This window comes from Electrophorus electricus, chromosome 5 (assembly GCF_041902795.1).
Source record: "Electrophorus electricus isolate QZ-2024a chromosome 5, ASM4190279v1, whole genome shotgun sequence".
NCBI lineage: Eukaryota > Metazoa > Chordata > Actinopteri > Gymnotiformes > Gymnotidae > Electrophorus > Electrophorus electricus.
This window is the reverse complement of record NC_137501.1, coordinates 29761173-29783665: the sequence shown is the minus strand read 5'-3', so window position 1 is coordinate 29783665 and position 22493 is coordinate 29761173. Positions and strand designations below refer to the sequence as shown.

Below are 22493 nucleotides of genomic sequence, written 5' to 3'. Positions count from 1 at the left end.
ATTTAAAATATCTAGTGAATACATGGTTAATGTTGGCTGGCTTGGTAAATTAACATGATGTTTCTTGGACTTGTATTGGGCTACTGAATCATGTAGATAAGGGAAACATTACCAATGTCTGACAGAACTGCCGATAGCTAATAATAGACCAAGGCCAAACCAATGGATCTTCAGCACCTTCTGAACAGAACAGAACCTTCTCCTAGCTAAACTGTATCTACTGTACAGAGCAGTTCCTTCTCCTAGCTAAATTGTACCTTCTGTACAGAGCAGAACCTTCTCCTAGCTAAACTGTACCTTCTGTACAGAGGAGAACCTTCTCCTTGATAAACGGTACCTTCTGTACAGAGTAGAACCTTCTCCTAGATAAACTGTACCTTCTGTACAGAGCAGAACCTTCTCCTAGCAGAACTGCTTGCAATACTGGTCACAGCCTCACTTATAGAAGCTTTATCTAGCACTCTGTGAACATGACAGTTTTTAGTTTTTTACATATCTGCCTTTAAAAATGATCTGATGCAAATCCAACCATATACTGATAAGGATATGATTACAGCAGTATTCACTTAATTCACTAACGTTCCCAGAGGACATTTCCATCACCAAGCACAAAACTCTTTCAATGTGAACGCAAACATCAAATAAATCCACTCAGGAAATGGAATGCAACAGAATCCCTTTTAGAAAATGTACTTCTGCACATTTGGTGAACTTACATACTTCTACCAGAGTCGCTAATTCCCCAAACATAGATAGTGCGGCTTTAAGTCAGTGCAAATGTACATGGCACTTTTGAAGCAAACTTATTCATGTGCAATCTGTGTCCGCTGATTCTTTTGAGCAAATGTATCTCCTTTCATCTCATCTTGTCACGGTTGGCCCTCCCTAGTGTCCTGTTTCCCTGGTTACATTGTCTCATGTCTTTGTTTTGCTTCGGTCCTATTTCTTACTTTCATCTTCTCCATTCCTGTTTCAGTCCTTGTTCAGGTTTTTGATGTTTTCATTAGTTTTCACCTGTCCCTTGTTAGCCCTCATCAGTCTGTGTATTTAAAGCCTGTGTTTTCCCTGTTAGTTTGCTGGTCTTTGTTATTTATGCCTCTGTGGTGTTCACTCTGCCTGTGGTAGTTGTTCTAGCCTGTCGTGTTTATTCTTTTAACTTACATCGTGTTTGTGGTCGTGCTGATCATTTCTTTTTCGCCTGTCTAATTATTTTCTTGGTTTTTGTGTTTTCCTGTCTATTTACTATGTATTCCTAGACTCTCCATGTTGGCTCACTGACCCTGAACTGTGACCACAACTCTGAAAATGCATTTGCCCGTAATAAATCGCGACACATTGCACATCTTGTAATCTGCTGAGGCCATTTTACTGTTACGGTGGTAACAGGGTGAACAAAGATGGAAGTGCCTTCCAAAGTCAAAATCAAATTGATCTTTATACCTCAAGATGCTTCTGCTCCTCACACCAGAATGAGCATGACAACACCATCTGCCAAAACAGTGACAACCTCTGAGACCGCCCCACCAGAAGCCCTCCTGTCCCTAGCTACACACCTTGCTCTCCTATCCATGAATTAACAGGAGTGGAGACGAGGCACACCCCTGGAATAGACCCCCAGTCCACCTGGCCGGTCCATCTGAGGACCCCGTCAGGGTTATTGGGTTGCCACCTTAACAGGTACTGACAAGCTTTGGGCCACAACTATGAGCAGCCACCTCCACAACAGAAGTCTTGAACAGGGACCACTCAGACTCTTCCTCCGGAATAGGCGAGGAGGGGAGGGAAAGGGTTAATGCTGAGAACAAAAGGGATCCAATCTGAGCAAGTTCACTTTGGACCAAGTCACATTTTATTGGCTCACTGTTGGCTGCATGGCCTTTTGAAAAGTACCATTAATCTGCATATTGGCCTATATGTGGTCAAAAACACATTGTGCACATGGACTTCCAGGAGTTTAATTTCCTGCCTACAAACATATCAAACTATTACTATAAGGTTAGATATTTTTTTCTGCTATCTCAAGGATTAGTGGGAAGTTTCACTATTTTATAGTATTTATGGTATACTATCAAAACTATCAGTGGTCAGTCATATTAGGCCTCTATCTGTCACATGGCCTGCTGCCAGGTTTCACACTTCCACAGGCAAACCCCAAAGGCTATAGTAGTCCTCTAGACTCAGAACTTGCTCCAGAACTTTCAACACTGTCTCAGTTCCTCTCATACAAAGCTTCACACTAAAGAGAAAAATGAGGGCAGGAGTGTTTTGCAAGTAGAAGCAGCTCACCCAAGCCCCAGTCAATGAGCAGAGCAGTCTGAATTAGGTGTAAGCATTGAAGTGAATCAAAAGACACAGAGGCTCCTAATCGGAGTCGGCGAATATGTAACTCGGGACTGGTTGAAAATGTCAGACTGAGAGCTGTGTGAATTAACTCACAGTAGGACTGGTCGCAGTCTGACACTCTTGTTATATCTCTACAACTGGTAACAACAGGCGAGGTGACATGGTTCTTAAATCTGACAGTAGGGTGGGTAGGTAGGGGCCTGCATCAGATAAGGTGACTTGATCAGTCAGTAATAAGACAGTAGCAACAATCAAAGCACCAATTCAGCTGGGAAGTAGAAGGACCTGGCAGAAAGATGTCAGCACAGGCTACACAGTGAGCTGACCGCTCTTTCTTACACTAATATGCATGCACGCACACACACACACACACACACACACACACACGCGCGCGCGCACACACACCACACACGCGGCATGCTTGCAATTAGTCAATCCGTTAGTAAACAGTCAACAACAATTCACTCTACAAATCTCAGAATAAAACCAATTAGACTATAAAGCTATGTTAAAATCCCCTTAGGAAGCACCACACAGCACATCCCCTCCTGTCAATCACCTGTGATGCAACGTAGCACCTTGGTCAGATACGTCTCGGTCAGGAACGGCTCGGTCACACCCCTTCGGCATTCAAAAGCAGCGGCTGTCTCTCGCCATTTACCCCGGAGTCTCTTGAGCACAGGCTTGGCCGGGGAGTAGCAGAGCAGAGTGTCCGTGATCCGTGCATATCCCAACAGACGATACCCCCCATCAAACAGCACATGAGAGGGGAGGTTGGAAAAAAAAATCCCTCGCTGAACTTCCAAAATGGGAGTGGGGAGGGAGGGAGGAAAGGAGAAAAAAGGATGTGAAAACGCTCTTTCACATGCGCCTCCAAACCAAGGCCGCATCTGGTGCTATTGGCACCCAGCTTAAGGTCTGGTTACCATAGAGACGTTTCCTCTCCCACACAAATACATAAATGGGATCTTAATTCTGAGCCGCGGTGCCGGGCCAGGATTGAGTCTGGTGCTGGCCAATGTTAAGCAGCGTCTAGAAGGTGAAGGGTCGGCGTCCCACCGACGCAGTGCACACCGCTCAGGTCTCGGTAGCGGGAGGCTTTCATGTAGCCCGGTGGTGGGGCTGCATTTGTCATTCATTCATTGAGTCTTTTGTTTTGTTCTTTGTCTGACTCCATTGTGCCAATGTGAATATCAGTCTCTCGTTCTCTCTCTCTCTCTCTCTCTCTCTCTCTCTCTCTCACTGTCTCTCTCCCCTTATTGTGTTATCAGCACAAACACAGTCTGATGCTGGAATTACATTTCAGGACTGGACTCTTTAAAGGTTTTCCAAAACGTTGTCTTGGTGAGTTTTGCCTCTTCAAGGCTTCAATGAAAAGAAAGGGTTGAAACTGTCAGATGATTAAGACTGAGTCTGTTGCCAGCGGTGATGAAAATACACAGTGAGACACTGAATTGGGTGTCTGAGAGACCAGGGATTGTGGGATTGGGGGATTGGGTGGGGGCTGGCACTCAATTAGAATGCATATCGCCACTCGAGGGTCAGGCAAACGGACGGCAGCCTGCACCTGTGCAGTGTTGTGCCGATGCCACCGCCGCTATGGAGATGGACGTGTGTTGTTGCCAAGGATACCAAACGCAGAGTGCAGCAAGGATGGGGATCTGCAAAATCTATTCACCAGTCACCAGTAGGAGGCTGTGGTGCAAAGGGTCCCAGGATGGAAGCGGGAAATGACATGGAAAAGATGGAAGGACGAAGGGAGGGTGGGGTGTGCGTGGAGGTGGAGAGGACGAGCTGGGACACGGCTGAGCGCACAGGGCACCGCACACATGAGATCCGAGATTCACCAGGCCTCGGCCAGCCCTCCATGCCCCAGTTATTCCTGTCTCCCTGTCACCTTCTCAGCCTGGTGTGCTGTTTGTGAAGGCTGCACACATACCACGAGCATTATGCTTAATTACACCGCAGGGCATCCCAGCTCTCCTTCACACGGAGCCGGCCTATCACAGGTGCGTCTGTAAGGGATCCCAACTCTCCTTCACACGGAGCCGGCCTATCACAGGTGCGTCTGTAAGGGATCCCAGCTCTCCTTCACACGGAGCCGGCCTATCACAGGTGCGTCTGTAAGAGATCCCAGCTCTCCTTCACACGGAGCTGGACTATCACAGGTGCGTCTGTAAGGGATCCCAGCTCTCCTTCACACGGAGCCAGCCTATCACAGGTGCGTCTGTAAGGGATCCCAGCTCTCCTTCACACGGAGCCGGCCTATCACAGCTGCCTCTGTAAGGGATCCCAGCTCTCCTTCACACGGAGCCGGCCTATCACAGCTGCGTCTGTAAGAGATCCCAGCTCTCCTTCACACGGAGCTGGACTATCACAGCTGCCTCTCTAAGGGATCCCAGCTCTCCTTCACACGGAGCCGGCCTATCACAGCTGCGTCTGTAAGAGATCCCAGCTCTCCTTCACACGGAGCTGGACTATCACAGCTGCCTCTCTAAGGGATCCCAGCTCTCCTTCACACGGAGCCGGCCTATCACAGCTGCCTCTGTAAGAGATCCCAGCTCTCCTTCACACGGAGCCGGCCTATCACAGCTGCGTCTGTAAGAGATCCCAGCTCTCCTTCACACGGAGCCGGCCTATCACAGCTGCGTCTGTAAGAGATCCCAGCTCTCCTTCACACGGAGCCGGCCTATCACAGCTGCGTCTGTAAGATATCCCAGCTCTCCTTCACACGGAGCCGGCCTATCACAGCTGCGTCTGTAAGAGATCCCAGCTCTCCTTCACACGGAGCCGGCCTATCACAGCTGCGTCTGTAAGAGATCCCAGCTCTCCTTCACACGGAGCCGGCCTATCACAGCTGCGTCTGTAAGATATCCCAGCTCTCCTTCACACGGAGCCGGCCTATCACAGCTGCGTCTGTAAGAGATCCCAGCTCTCCTTCACACGGAGCCGGCCTATCACAGCTGCGTCTGTAAGAGATCCCAGCTCTCCTTCACACGGAGCCGGCCTATCACAGCTGCGTCTGTAAGAGATCCCAGCTCTCCTTCACACGGAGCCGGCCTATCACAGCTGCCTCTGTAAGAGATCCCAGCTCTCCTTCACACGGAGCCGGCCTATCACAGCTGCGTCTGTAAGACATCCCAGCTCTCCTTCACACGGAGCTGGACTATCACAGCTGCCTCTCTAAGGGATCCCAGCTCTCCTTCACACGGAGCCGGCCTATCACAGCTGCCTCTGTAAGAGATCCCAGCTCTCCTTCACACGGAGCCGGCTTATCACAGCTGCGTCTGTAAGAGATCCCAGCTCTCCTTCACACGGAGCCGGCCTACCACAGCTGCGTCTGTAAGAGATCCCAGCTCTCCTTCACACGGAGCCGGCCTACCACAGCTGCGTCTGTAAGAGATCCCAGCTCTCCTTCACACGGAGCCGGCCTATCACAGCTGCCTCTGTAAGAGATCCCAGCTCTCCTTCACACGGAGCCGGCCTATCACAGCTGCCTCTCTAAGGGATCCCAGCTCTCCTTCACACGGAGCCGGCCTATCACAGCTGCCTCTCTAAGAGATCCCAGCTCTCCATCACACATAGCCTGCCTATCAGTGCAGCATCTGCAAGAGATCGAGATCCATTTCTCAGCCCTGGAGATTGTGAGACACACTGGCGAGAGGCTAGTTTTTACCTTCTGTGGATGCGAATGCTACAGAATAATGCTCAGGGTGGGGTTGTCTGTTATGGAAGATGCTGCCCTTACCCACTGATCTGAGACCAGTTCACCAGTCTTTAGCAATAATTAAAGGAATGTTCCAGCATTGCTAAACTTAGAACAGAAAAACCACTGACGTGAAACACTTATCATGGGACCCTGAGGCATTTCCCAAATCATCGCACAAGGACACTGTAAAACCTCAGAAAAAGCTGAATAAATAGCATTGCTTTTACTGTATTACTATAGTGTTTGAAAATTTGACAACTACATAAGAACGTCTCGCCTATTACTTTAGGTTTAGTGAGCAGTTATTGATGATAATTTGCATTGTGTACCCACTGTATCAATAATTTATTAATGTATCAATAAATTATTGTCTACACTGGTCAGCCATGAATGCATTAGACAGACATCCTCTTAAAAAAGACATTACGATGTTAAAATATTTCCAGTGTTCAAAATCACATCCCCTCTACTGTCAGTACCAGGTATGGGAGTCCTATCAGTACAGTGCTATTAGGACTCCCTTATGTTATTGATCTGAGGCCTTTGCCCTGAATACCTCATCTCTAATTACACACAGCTTGTGCCACACTGCCTCACCGTGCAATAAAACCCCCAAAGCTCTCCACTATCGGAGTCCCAAAAGGTCAGACCAAGCACTTCCAGGACTTGGGAAGTGCAAGTCAAACACACACCTGCTTATAGAAGACATTCAGGTGGCACATTTATTCTGCAGGGACCAACGGGTTCTTATCAGAAGTAATAACATTTATTACACTGCGGTAACTAGCAAATCGGTTACAAACTATGCAGCAGAAAATATACTGACACATATACTGACACCAACAGTGTGCAGAGTGTGAAGACCAAATGGTGTGAAAAGTTTCAATAAACACTAATAAACTCTTTTTGACAACAGCAGCGTGACCAGCCTAGCCACCTGAAATACATCATAAATAAATCATAAAAAATCATCTTTGCTTTCAAGACCCACTCTAGAATATGGGTGTCGTGCAAAAATACATTTAACAACCAATACGTAAACTGAACAATACCAGTACTGACACTATACTAAGATAAGCAGATAGTAAAAGTTAAAGACAAACTGGTGTGCATTCTGTTGGTTTTATTTTTGATAACACAGCTAATTAAATGATTTAAAAGGTAGATTTTTGCAAGCAGACCATAGTTTGTCTTATACTATTAGTCAAATGTACCACACCAAGCACCATAGATCCCTGACGATGACAAAATCACAATTACAAAAAAAACTAAAAACCTGTCACAAATAAACCAATACACAATTGCATCAATCTACAAATCGGATGCTTCCTGTTCTCTATCTGCATCTCTCTCTCTCTCTCTCTAAAAAAAAAAAAATCACTCTGCCACTTTCCTAGTACTTAACACGTGGACATCAACAGTGAGTGAGTTGTGAGTGAGTAATGTGTCCTCTTCTCTTCTCCAGAAAGAAAAAGCTTTCAAAGTCGATTTCTTTTATGCCTGGTTGTACCTCATGTTTTAAATACACTGGTTGGCCCAGCTTCAAGCTGGCTTTTTTATGCATATTTAATCACAGGTGAAAAATTCCAGAATCGTACTAGTTATCTGGTATATTAGACTCATGGGGGAGGATTTTAGATTTAATTATAGATTCATACACTCTACTACATCCTGAGATTGCTGAGATCCCTTTTGTTAAAAACCGTCCTGAATGTTCTACATGTCTGAAGTAAACATGACTGAATGAAAGGTTGGTATGTAACAACTATAGGACTGCTACCTGTTACCAGTCTAGGAGAGGTACACGCAAATGTACTAACAATAAAATTACAGTCCCCATTTCACGAAAGGTTATCAGTCATTACTCACTTTTTGTGTTGCACCAGAATGCTACAGGAACACCTACACGGCAGACACACCTGGTCTGTGTAAAGTTGGTCTATAACCCATGTTTGTCATGCACAATTCAGCCTGGGCCTTTATCAATGATTAGCTCAGTAGTTAAGGTGCTTGACTTATAGTTGGAATCTTACTGGTTCAAGCCCCTCCACTGCTGGGGCCCTGAACAAGGCCCTTAACCCTCAATTTCACAAGCTGTACTCAGTCATAATTCTAAGTTGCTTTGGATAAACATGTCAGCTAAATGTAACTTGTGACCATAGAAATGCTGTCAGCTCTATATTTTGGGGCAGGGGGTGTCACATACCGCCCCCCCAGCTCAGCACCCACAACCATGCAACTACTATCTCAGTCAGTCCTGTCCTGAGAGTGGTACACCACGTAAAATACATTCAGTCAGCAGTGGTCCTGTGATCAGAATCTGACCAACCATGCTTGGTAACACAGAGGCCACAACCTACAATTTATACACTTATAAAATACTCATAAAAAAGCCAGGTGTACCAAATAAAAGTGTCTTGTAACATTAATCGGAACAGGAGGCTCACAACACCATAAGTCCACATCTTGGTGCCTCCACAGACTTGTGATGAGTGGCTCTGTGCTGGCATTGGTCACACTGATTCAATCAGGGATGTTTGGTAAAAGGTGAAAGAAAAAAAGGAAATATACACAGTGCAATATCAGCTGGGCCTGAGATCGATGGGAGATGTCTGACGATATTGTATAAGAAAAGTCTGGTATTATTGTAAATAATATAATCGCTTATTGCACTGCTGTGGTAGCAGAATTGCCTGGTAGCTGAGAAGACGTGCAAAGGCGATCAATGTGAAACCTACAGCCTCAGTCCTGCACTCTCATCCCCAATGGCGCTCTCTCCCTTTGTTTGGCCCGTCATCCACAGAGAGGGAAGCTGACATCCCGCGCGAACAGCGCCACGCGGGTATCCCTGCGTTGGGCAGCCGCGTCGACTAATCGAAAGTCCTGGATGGGAGGTAAAGGCAGCAGTTCGCAAAACCCTCACGAACTGTAACCGAATAGACCGGAACAGGTTTGCTTCGCTCACCTTTCAAAAACTCATTTAGGGACGAGCACGTGGATCACGGATCTAATGGTCGCGGTGTTTAACTTGTGAGTGAGTTGACCAGAAACACAAGTTTCACAATTCGCGAGAGCAGTTTCCTGTGATAGGATACAAAAGCATGGGTTTAAGGTTCTAATACTCCTAGTCTGTTCATTTTTTCAAGTAAAAAACGAGTTAACAGTCAAATTTTGTCAACTGAACGATGTTAAAATCTGCATGTGCACCAACAGCAAGAGGGGTTAAATGTGCTCTTAAATCAAGGTACACACCACACACCATAAATACCCCACTCTTAAATCAAGGAAAAGACCACACACCGTAAATACCCCACTCTTAAATCAAGGAAAAGACCACACACCGTAAATACCCCACTCTTAAATCAAGGTACACACCACACACCATAAATACCCCACTCTTAAATCAAGGAAAAGACCACACACCGTAAATACCCCACTCTTAAATCAAGGTACACACCACACACCATATATACCCCACTCTTAAATCAAGGTTCATACCACACACCGTAAATACCCCACTCTTAAATCAAGGTACACACCACACACCATAAATACCCCACTCTTAAATCAAGGAAAAGACCACACACCGTAAATACCCCACTCTTAAATCAAGGAAAAGACCACACACCGTAAATACCCCACTCTTAAATCAAGGTACACACCACACACCATAAATACCCCACTCTTAAATCAAGGAAAAGACCACACACCGTAAATACCCCACTCTTAAATCAAGGTACACACCACACACCATATATACCCCACTCTTAAATCAAGGTTCATACCACACACCGTAAATACCCCACTCTTAAATCAAGGTACACACCACACACCATAAATACCCCACTCTTAAATCAAGGAAAAGACCACACACCGTAAATACCCCACTCTTAAATCAAGGTACACACCACACACCATATATACCCCACTCTTAAATCAAGGTTCATACCACACACCGTAAATACCCCACTCTTAAATCAAGGTTCACACCACACACCATAAATACCCCACTCTTAAATCAAGGTACACACCACACACCATATATACCCCACTCTTAAATCAAGGTACATACCACACACCGTAAATACCCCACTCTTAAATCAAGGTTCACACCACACACCGTAAATACCCCACTCTTAAATCAAGGTTCACACCACACACCATAAATACCCCACTCTTAAATCAAGGTTCACACCACACACCATAAATACCCCACTCTTAAATCAAGGAAAAGACCACACACCATAAATACCCCACTCTTAAATCAAGGTACATACCACACACCGTAAATACCCCACTCTTAAATCAAGGTACACACCACACACCATAAATACCCCACTCTTAAATCAAGGTTCACACCACACACCATAAATACCGCACTCTTAAATCAAGGTACATACCACACACCGTAAATACCCCACTCTTAAATCAAGGTACACACTACACACCGTAAATACCCCACTCTTAAATCAAGGAAAAGACCACACACCATAAATACCCCACTCTTAAATCAAGGTACACACCATACACCGTAAATACCCCACTCTTAAATCAAGGTACACACCATACACCGTAAATACCCCACTCTTAAATCAAGGTACAAACCACACACCGTAAATACCCCACTCAAATCAAGGTACACAACACACACCGTAAATACCCAGCAATCTTCTCCCACCAGTACCCAGGGGACGCTTTCTACAGACAGATAGGCCCGTGACATTGGCAATTCCTTTAGCATTCGTACTGCTTATGTTGTCCATATAACATTAATGACAAAGCACATTTACAACGTGACGGCAAAATGAGCACATCCTCTAAAATGCAACCCAGGCCATTCGTGCTCAGTGTCCAGGAGCGTGAGCAGTCGGTAGGGCATGCGGGTGTTTGTCCGACCCGCTCCTTGTCACCAAAACGGCAACACTGCTTTAACAATATCAGGATCAATTCATAACAGAATAACGATCGATAACGGCAGCGTGCGATCGCTCCGGCGGCGGTGCAAGCCGGATTTTCCCCGTTTTTGCGCGTTTTTGCCCTAACGCAGACGAGTCCTGGCGGAGCTCTCTCTCTCTGTCTGTCTCTCTCTCTCCTAAGACCCCGTGCCTTAATCGCGGAGCTAAAAAAGAAGGCAGCGGTATAGTCTAAATACGAACACGCCATGTCCATCGTGCATGTGTGTCAGAGACGGCGCCTCTCACCTCGGAGCTTCTCCCCGTTCTCCTCCCGTGCCAACGGAGCCGCTCCGGTACTGACGTCACGCGCACCGCTCTGCAGCAGAATACGCGCGCGCGCGCGCGCGTGTGTATGTGTGTGTGTGCGCACGGAACGCGAGCCTCCACAGAGCGGAGTCGCGCGGAGAGGCGTGATGCTCCTTCATCAAAGGCTGATGTCGCGCTCACATCTGATGGCCGTGGCTGGGCTCGCACGCGCGACATAATCGGACGTAACGGACTAGGAGTGCGCGGAACAGCGATAAAGTGCTCGCCAAAGCTAACAGGCGAGCATGGAAATGAAACTTAGGAATTGCTGCATTTATTCCTGTAGTGCATTTAATAACGCTTGGTTTTGGAAGGCCTACGCACATTAATTGGCTTAACAGTAAGGAGCTGAACGGGTATTGGGGGATGCTTGTAGTATAGTCTTCAAACACGGCCCCAGTTTCAGCAGCACTGAGGTCAGTCCTGAGTCCTGAGACACATTAAAGCCACCAGATCCGCGGAAATCAGTCCGTGTAATAACGCACCTAACCTGCGCCTTTGCCAGTTTGCAACTTCTCCAAGCTGTAGTTATATAGTGAAGGGATGTGTGTGACTAATAATATATGATGAAAAACAGCAAATTCACATGAAATGGTTGAATGTTTAATCGCATCTGTAGATTAATGCTTGGCTGAGTAATGCTTTTTTCCCTCTTCAGTGGCCTTATGGGAGTTTTGCCACTTCTTGAAGAAAATGACAAGGTGATGTTCAGGTATATTGAGGATGGACAACAGCAACACCTTGTGGTTAGAATGTGGAACTGCATGTAAATGACCAATGCATTTCGCCTTGTCGGACAATTAGGTAAACACACACACACACACACACACACACATACATATATATATATATATAGGTATATGGTTGAAGAAAGAGAGGGTGTCAGCATGTATACCCATACCTTCTAAATGCAAAATCATTACTGAAAAACTAGGCCTGGGATCCATGCATCCATGAACAAATATAAACACAACAATTAGTTAATGCATCTATAAAATCTGAACAAGCACACACAAGGGGAAGTAGTGGTAGATTACACTCAATCCAGCATCCATCATCTTAAGCAGTTTTGTTCCAAGGCGCAAACCAACTGTTACATTCTGTACTGCTAAGGGAGAGACTAGCAGGCCCCCAAATTTGCTTTGCAATGAGTTGATTCCAGTTTTATATCATAGTTATCCTTATAAATACCATTAAAGAAAAGCAGATTGCCACGTGTGGCTTCTGCTGGCTAGCGAAAGCAGGACCACGGTGCCCCCCCCCCCCCCCCCCCCCCCCCAAGGAGCTAGATTAGAGGAACAATTTCCAATACAGTATTTATATGGAGCAAATGAACTTGTTTCTGAGTGTGCTTTTGATGGTCCATTTTCTACTATTGTCCAGCAAACATAGATCAGGCTAACCCCATAGTACTAAGACATGCAATACAATTATGTTAATTCAGTATCACTGCAAATCCTTCCCGTGGTTATTCTGGCTAGAGAAACCCACACTGACTACTGAATAACATTGCCACTTCCGACATTTTTCCTTTCAAGGAGTTCTACACCTGCCAATCCTTTACATGACATTAGTCATGTTTCCTTAGAACTGCAAAACACATACACACGCACCCCAAAGAACTCTCTCTCTCTCTCTCTCTCTCTCTCACACACACACACACACACACACACACACACACACCCCTCCACACTTTTTTTATTCTGATGTATCAGAAAATGACAGCCATACTATAGAGTAATTGCTATCCTATCAAACTCTTTTGTAGTTTGATTGGCTCCATTTGAGACATGCTGTGCTTTTTCACTCACTCTTTTTTTTCACAAATGCTTAGTGTGGATATTATTAGGCACCATTTGCTTAGCAACCATAACATGTGCCTGACATTTCCACAACGTGGTCATTTCCATAAAGAAAATGACAGAGATGAGAAAGAGAGAGAGAGAGAGAGAGAGAGAGAGAGAGAGAGAGAGGGCGGGTGTAACACCATGAATGAGAAACAGACGTAACGTGTATGACAGAATCAGCCAAAGACCAAAGCAGCATATCGCGGATGCTGTAGAAGGTGATATGAGCAGCTGTGAAACTATAAAAGCAACTCGGAAAGAAAAAAAAATGGGGCAAAAACGGGATCCGTGCCCTAGCTGACCGGCATTTCCTCCTGATAGGCGCTGCAGCAATATTCTCGCCAATAGGTGGCAGCAAAAAATTATTCTGCTGTATGGAGAAAACAATCTGTGTTACCTGATCGCCACATTCAGTCGCGTTATCGGCAGTGCTTAGCCCCGTGCTGGATAACATGAGGAAAGCTTAATATGGATAAATCTTTTATCCTGTCTACAACAAAGCTGATATGCTATGGTTCCATTCAGGATGTGCAGACACTGTTCTCTCTCTCTCTCTTGCTCTCTCTCTCTCTCTCTCTCTCTCTCTCTCTCTCTCTCTCTCTCTCTGTCTCTCACTCTCCTTCTCTTCTGTGTTCCTCTGGGCATCTGAACATTGAAATCAGATGTAAATACAGCCAAGTAAAGAGAACATGAAGCAGATAAATGGTAGCATGATGTGAGTGGTCAAAAGAAATGTCCCAGAGACTTGTTGAAACAAAAATAAACAGCACTGTTAATTCATACATATGTGTATGTTTAACATACAGCATGCTGATACATAATCCACATGAACCTAAGAGCAAAATAGGCATGGGGTGGGGTGGGGTGGGGTGGGGGGGAGGGCATAATTCAGAAATACTGTATGTAGATATACTGCAGATTCACATATACAGTTGTTCGTATCTCAAAACATACAGAGTAGATAAAAGGTTCTTGGGTGGGTGGTGGGGGGTGTACAATGTGTGCTAAACAAAGATGAGGTGTGCACTGGTCTCCATTCATCAGTGCCCTTCTCTTCAGAGCCTAGGTGCTGATAAAGGGAAGAACACGGATTCCAGCAAGACAATGCAGAGAAAAAGTGACTGCAGCCGTGCTACAGGCTGAACTTAATCCACTCACAGACTACAGCCCTCCGGGCTGATTCAGTCGAGGTCTGCGTAATGAATTGAAGCAATGAACTGAATTTGCCAAAATGAAATACGCATCTCCCAGTGAGATCGTTTGTTCCGTTGATGGAAAATCTAATAAAGTCAACAGAAATGCAACTTAAAAAGGAGTCAGACTTTAGGAGGTCTTTAATGGCAGTGAGTGGATGGAATATACAGTCATACGGCACTGGGAGCACAGCGTGATCTGAACTGGCACACTAAGCGAACATCGGTCCATGCCAGTGCAACCACTACCGCACGGCAGCGACCATGATCTAGGGTTGTTTTTTTTCTTTCTTCTCCTGCATGACAAAGTTACACTGTTCCAGAGCTAAATGTCTACTCTCTGAGTGGGTCGTTTGGAATCGGGCACGATCGCTGTGTCAGAAATAGCTGCGGCCGGCATCGCAGATGCAGTTTTTGCAACGGTACGTGTGATCGTTTGTTGTGTGGGGAACGCACGCAAATCTCTGTGAAATGCCTTGAGTGGCGACACATGCCAGAAATCAGAAACCCATTAATCACACACTGCCGATGTATGTATGAAACATGACAATAATACAGACCTCTGCATTCTTTGCTTGAGCCAGAGACGTTGCCATAGTAACAGAGTATGTCTTGTCAAGTATGGCTCTTGTGTGTGTGTGTGTGTGTGTGTGTGCGCGCGCGTACGCGTGTGTGTGTGTGTGTGTGTGTGTGTTTTCACTGGAACTTATTTGGGCTTTCAGAGTAGGTATGACAACAGGCTATTGAGTTGTTGCATCGATTTGCATGTTAATAGATTTAACAGCCCTGGTATGTTAATTTAGCCCTGGCAAGAGGTCTCATCAAAAGGCTGTCATATTGCCTGAATTAAGATATATATAGAAGCTTTTATGTAAATGGTGAGGGATACTTGTAAACTAAATATAGGGGCATTTCAAGCAAAAAGCGGCTCGGACTCGGCGGTAGAGAAGGCCGCTGTTGTTCTGCAGTGAGTCCTACTCATGTAGTATCGTACACAGACAGCCTGGGTATAACTGGAAAGCGCACATATGAGCGATTCCTTGAGTCGCGACAGACTCCTGCATTTGACGCTCGTAACCCGAGAGCGTTTGAAACGCCAGTCAGAATGCCGACAGATATACAGCTTTTGGCCTTGCACTTATGTATTCCGCCGGCAGCGGATCACAGCCTATTCAGTGACAAAGCCGCATATAGCCTGCGCTGGTCTTTTTCTATATAGCCCTTTTATACGAGGCGTGTCTCCTGTGTACATGCAGCGGCACATTCGCTCGTGCTGCACATCCGTACCGTCTAAGCGTTTGAACTGTGTAGACCCTGCTCAGCACGGTCCCCACGTCGGGCGTAATGAGGCTGTTTGGTGTGAGGGGAGACGAGAGCGGCATGAGAGGAGGTGCATGCTCAGGTCGTGCAGACGCCCTTTGGTACATCTGGCCTGATGTTGCACATTATCAGAGCCTTGCAACGGTTCTCGGAATATCCCGGAACGCTGCGGCAGAGGTGTTGCAAATAACACCTTGAGAAAGTGGAATACCATCAAAGGCTATTAGACCTGTTTGTCTGTTAGGCCACTTATAAGGTTGTAAGGTTATTAGTACCATGAAAATTCCATTGTGTAATACAGGTTCAGACTTAAATAGCAAATGGAACTGCTCTTCGAAGTGCAGATGTATTGTTAAAGGAAGTGATAAGGGAGTGCACTTCTAAAAAAGCTTCTGCCAGTGTACTGAGTGACTCCTCGTCACTCCCCGGTGCGTTTGACTGTAGACGAGGGGAGAGATGGGAGGAACGAGTGGGTAATGATGAAAAGAAGAGGAAGGATGAGCCATGTCTCCATTTGTCCTTGTAGAAGGCTGGTACGCTGGTGAGGCCAGCGGTTCAGCCGACCTGTGAAGCGATCCGTCTCCCTGAAGCATTGGTGTCTACAGGCTGCAGGCGTTCCGCCCCTGTGGGCTAATGTGTAACCTGGGCATCCTGAATCCCAGCCAGCAGGCACAAAAGCACCAGCATGGCCGAGCCACGCTGCAGGAATGGCAATCCTTCCGAAGTGAACCCCCCCCTCCCGGTTTCCTCCCTTCCGCTGGCTGGGAATAGGACGTGGGTTAATGGTTAAAGACGGCTAAGACAGATCAATCAAGACCACTGTCCGAGCTCTTGGGACGGATGGGGACACGAGCCCCGTTTCACTCCCGTCTGCTCCCAAACGACGTGGATGGCTGTCCACCACTTAGAGGAAGCAGCAATAATGACCGTAACAGGGAGAGAGCATTGAGAAACCAAATGTGCTGGCATTGGACGTGTAGCGTGGCTGGCCTGACAGGGAAGCAGGTCTGTTTTAGCAGATTCAGCAAACCCCACATGGTCACTAACAAAGGAAAATCACCCAATGTTTCGCAACGGTCACATTTAGTTCTGAAATCAGCTCCGAGTGAATCGATAATGGGAACGATTCGATGCAAAAAACATGTTGCTGCTATTTTTGCCCATACAACAGGACGCGCGGGTCTCTGCTACAAACGGCGTCTTCTCAACAGTAAATGCCAGTAATTACAACAGGGAACAGACCACACGTGTCCTCCCCGTGGGACGCAAACACTTCTCACGAGGTAGCGGGAGCTCGGGAGAATCCGCGCGCGCTCGTTCCGTTTTCGTCGTTCATATCCTCCGTTCAGTTTGTACGTGCGCTGATCTTCCAGCCGCCTGTCTCTTCGAAGTAATTACTGCGGCCTGGCAATCACGCCACTCGTCGCGGGGCAATCGTTAACAAGAGCAATAATTATAACGGGCATTATTTGGATAGGTGCAAAGTGTCTGAAACGTGAACCCTGCACGGAGAGAGACGCCCAGTTTAATTGTGCACCGAGGGGGTTGTAGTGAAGGGCAGGTTCCGTCTGTGATGTGGATTTGCCTTACACCCAGGTCAAAGGGCTTCTTTGAAAAGCCTATACAGTAAACCCCACCCCCCCACCCACCCCACTCAGTGACAATCCATCTCCTGTCACAGACCACAGTGGGTGAGACTGTACCACAATGTCCTGGGGGGGGGCTTGCTGCACAAGAGACATACATGCTGTGTCTTGTCACAAGAGATCCTTTTTTTTCTTTGTAACACCATGACTATATTTCCAAAGAAACTGTTGAAGATCACAACCACAGCATGATATCACACTTAAAATTAATCCAATTAGAGAGACAATAGAGAGTTTTTGTCACCTTCAGGCTATTTAACTCTACATGCTATGCTCATTCGAAGTTATACGCTCAATAAGTGTAACTTATTGTACTATTCCCGTCTGGTATAAGACGGCTGTCAGATAGGAGATAGAATGTTATTTTTAAATATCAGCTTTACCTAATACTCTAAAGATATCCAAAACCTAATTACACAACATGAGCCATAAATAAAAGTTTCATCGAGGAATAAGTCTGTAGTGTATATCCATATAATAGGACATCTTGAGCATAAGAACACACATATCTCTTAAATTTTGGAACAAGCAATTTAATGTTCGTTTATCTGACATTTTTATGCAAAGCAATTTACAATTATGACCAAACACATCTTGACCAACTTAGAGTTGTGGATTTTGCTCAGGTGCCCCCACATGGCAACTGGGCAGCAGTGGATCTGGCAATCTCCTGGTTATTAGGTAGGTACCTTAACCACTAAGCAACCACTTTTGCAGTGAAATGGCTTGGCGAGTGGGCACATGTGAACAGGCTTGTATGACACCAAGATTTCAAAATACGTGAGTTCAGCAACACAGCTCGGCTCTTCACCAACCCCCCCCTCCCCAACACACAGGGCACCCCCGAGTACCTACATGCGTCGCATGTGCACGTATGGATTTTGTGAAGTCTCAGCCTTCACTACTGTAGTTCAGACGGAAGGTGAGCAGGGTTTATGGTGAGCGGATGCACAGGTTGTTTCTGCTGGACGATGAGCGCGGAGCACCCGCAACCCACCTGCCTTCCTCGTGCCCTCTCGGAATGAATGCATATCCACAAAAAAAAGCGAATTATTGCCAAAACAGCTCGCAAGGAAGGTCACATTCCTATAAAATGTATATAGAACCACGGCTGGGATGCAGCTCTGCAGCAGGGCAGACTCCTCACACACGGGAACTCTGTGGTGTTCAGATGAGGGAACACTTCATTTGAGGAAACTGTTGCCTCACTGCACCTAAGCGCTTGTTTCCCTTTGTCTGACACTGGAGGTGAACCTCGGGCAGCGGAGGAACAGTGTGACAGTCCCTGACTACAACACATCTCTTGCTCTATCACATTCCCACACACACACACACACACACACACACACACACACACACACACACACACATACACACACACACACACACACATATACACACACACACGCACACACACGCACACACGCGCACGCACACACACTCACACACACACACGCACACGCGCACACACACACACGCGCACACGCACGCGCGCGCACACACACACACGCGCGCACGCGCACACACACACACACACACACACACACACACGCACATGCACACACAGGCACACACAAGCACGCACGCGCGCACACACAGACATACACATACAGACACACACAGTCTCGCATTCCTACCTTTGTGGGGTATTTCCATTGACTAATAAATCTATGGCCACCTTGAAACCTAATCCTAACTTTGACCTTGGGACCATTTGGCTCTTTTAGTTTTTTCAAATAAATGCAATTCACGAAAGGCTTTTCCTTCACACGGTCAAGTTCAATATCAGAATTCTTATGTTTGTCTATTACCATGAGGACATTTGGTCCCCACAAAGAGCTAAATACAAACCTGCCATCCTCACACACACACACACACACACACACACACACACACACACATTTTTCCTCTCACTCTCATAATCACATTTCCTCCCCCTTGCCCAGTCTCATACTCTCTCTTAATTCCTGTTTCTCTGTTTCTCTCTCTCTCCTTCTACCATCTCATATGTGCGTGTGTGTGTGTGTGTGTGTGTGTGAGCCTCTCTGACACACACTGACACATGGGTGGCCTGATGTGACACAGCCATCTTTGGCCAAGCCTCATTACCCCAGCACAATTGTCAACCACACCACAGCCTCTGTCCCCCGGAGCAGCAGCTCACGCGTTCTCTTACAAGATGCCCTCTCCGACTTACGACTACAGTCTGTCTTCTACACAGATGCGCAGATTTATGGGCTTTATGTCAGAGGTGACTGGTTTCGAGGGACGGCTTAAACTAACAATTAGTTCAAATTCGCCAGCTCATAAACGGTCATTATCTCTGTTCCTGGCTTGGAAACGATGCTGCGGCCCAAAGCTGGTCTCCAAGCTCGGAGTTCTGGGCTCGGCGAGGCCGATCTGGCGGGAATGCTGTCCGGTCACAGTTATATATTCATGACCAATTTGCGAAATCAGGCGTGGGAAGAGGAAAGGGAAAAAAAGTGGATATTTGAAACAAGCATGGGTGATCCAGACGGACCCGATTCCACTCTGGAGAGGTCGGGCCCTGCAGTGCAGTAACAACAGGCTACTTCTGACCATCCGTCTCGCTAAAGGAAGCATTGAGTGATGAATTGTGCCTGTTAATGGTCACCTCTGTATCCTGCCATCAGTCCAGAACTACGTCACATCTACTGGAACGGGTGAAGCAACCTGCTGGGTCTCGGGAACGGGTGTGGTCCCATCCAATTCAGTTCTGTTCAATTCAATTCTGTCCAATTCAATTCTGTTCAATTCAATTCTGTTTGTAGAGTGCTTTTAATCACAAATATTGTCACAAAGCAGCTCTGAATAATACTGAACAGTCCGGCCCTGCAATGCAGTAACAACAGGCTACTTCTGACCATCCGTCTCGCTAAAGGAAGCATTGAGTGATGAATTGTGCCTGTTAATGGTCACCTCTGTATCCTGCCATCAGTCCAGAACTACGTCACATCTACTGGAACGGGTGAAGCAACCTGCTGGCTCTCGGGAACGGGTGTGGTCCCATCCAATTCAGTTCTGTTCAATTCAATTCTGTCCAATTCAATTCTGTTCAATTCAATTCTGTTTGTAGAGTGCTTTTAATCACAAATATTGTCACAAAGCAGCTCTGAATAATACTGAACAGTCCGGCCCTGCAATGCAGTAACAACAGGCTACTTCTGACCATCCGTCTCGCTAAAGGAAGCATTGAGTGATGAATTGTGCCTGTTAATGGTCACCTCTGTATCCTGCCATCAGTCCAGAACTACGTCACATCTACTGGAACGGGTGAAGCAACCTGCTGGGTCTCGGGAACGGGTGTGGTCCCATCCAATTCAGTTCTGTTCAATTCAATTCTGTTTATAGAGTGCTTTTAATCACAAATACTGTCACAAAGCAGCTCTGAATAATACTGAACAGTAGAGTCACGTTAAGAGCAACAGTGATCTAGACAATATAACAAGAATCCACTGTATTCCAGAAGCATGACAAATTACAGGCCAGCAGTCAGTTGCGGATAAAACCTAAGGCTGACTTAAGGTTGACTTAAGGTTGATGTAATTCCTTGGCTGGGTGTAATTTACTGGAACAAATATTCCTTTAGCACTCAACTGGCTTGCCTTACTGTCTTGTTCGTTTTCAAGCAACTTATAGAAGCATACAAGACATTTAGTGTAAGTCTGATAATTTCCTATAGCCCGTATAAAGTTTTTCTATAAAGTTTTCTACTACTTTGAAAAGAGTAAATGAAAACAGTAACTAACTGTAGAACTACATGGTATTTCTTAAAAGGTTTGTTCTATGGAGTTCTCCACATACATGTGGCAAATGCACATCTAGTGCAGCTCTAACTGGGTTGGTGCTTGAATGGGAAAAGGAAGTGGGATTTAAGTGCAGTTGGGTGAGACTCGTATACTCCGAGGTTTCAGAGCTGCTCCGTGTTTTATCAACTATTCTTGGCCCTTTACTTTCGTCACTCAATCAAGGACAGCTCCGAATCGTCCTGCGCTGTGATTGAATTGCTTCGAGGCAACTTATCTCACTCAAAATGTTCACCTCTCTATTCCATTTTGGCACACTGTGATGCTTAACCTTAGTTGCCATAGAGATGTAGCGTCAAGGAGAATAGCTGCAGACAAGACTCCTTGACCCACGGGTTTAACTTGCCATTTTAACATGGTATGAAAACTCCTCAGCAAGTACTCCAATCCATCTGTCAGTGTCTTTCCTGACCGGTAATATTAATGAAGAAATTCGGTTTTTAGGACACAATGGCGAGAATTAGACACTTGGGTGTTTGCATAACGAGTTCTTTTAGCTCGCCACTTCTCTGTCTTAATCACATGGGCTCTCCAAAACACCTACACCATTCTTCATGATCAGACACGGGACCGTCGGACCGCGCGGCTATCGGATAAATTAATCCGCGGCGCTTGATTGCCATTGGAGGCGTGTGATTATGCACCCTGATTACAAAGCCCGCCCGAGGGCCGCGCGTTGCCGGCTACACATCGTCAAGGTGGATATAAAATCATGCAATGATTGCGCTGGGATGGATCAATCTCTCAGTCACGCCGTCATGTAGCTTGTCTGAAGTGCGACTATGATTAATACAGGGTACTTGAGCTCTATATAGTCCGTAACAACACTTAACGAGACCCCCGGCTTTTGCATCAAAAGTCAGGCGTTTATGTCCTCCTAAAGAAAACACTTAATTTGACGGGCAGCGTAAATGTATCGGTTTCGGCCTAATAGATGCTAACTTGACAACAAGGGAACTTTAATGTCATGTTGTCAGAAATAGTCAAAGATCTGGTGGTCGACTTGCATACCTTGCCAGCATATGTGCAAGAGGTATGGATTATTTGGCCCTGATTAACAGTGCGATGACAGTTGCTTAGAAATGTCATGACAAACGCCTTGGTGATCATCATCTGACATGCTTGGGAAATGACATCTGTTTGGAAATGTTCACAAATGTTCCCCTCACTGACATGACTGCTTACGCGCTTAATGATCGAGTCACGTCAAACTGAATTGATGTTTAGCAAACTTCCTCCATATGTCTCCGCCCCCCTTTCCCACAAGCCCTCTCTTTCTGCTTACGCTGTATCTGTAATGTCCCTTGGCCTGCACATCCACCAGTGTCTCATGTATGAAACCCTACG

At 46.2% G+C, this 22493-nt stretch overlaps 2 protein-coding genes across 10 annotated transcripts in view; one reads left to right on the top strand and one right to left on the bottom strand.

The window, feature by feature from the left end:
* The window catches only part of fbxo41 (F-box protein 41), a 40929-nt gene extending 29521 nt beyond the window's left edge, over nucleotides 1-11408 (bottom strand). Inside the window, exon 1 of one of the 2 annotated variants that reach the window (XM_027012577.3) lies at nucleotides 11254-11408. The gene's annotated coding sequence lies outside the window, so the exon portion shown is untranslated. Of the gene's footprint in view, nucleotides 1-2902; nucleotides 3393-11253 lie in introns of those variants that run through there. The other variant, XM_081714759.1, reaches the window with a different exon arrangement.
* The window catches only part of LOC113578995 (neurexin-1a-like), a 297820-nt gene that overhangs the window by 15784 nt on the left and 259543 nt on the right, over nucleotides 1-22493 (top strand). The gene's annotated exons all lie outside the window — the stretch shown is intronic.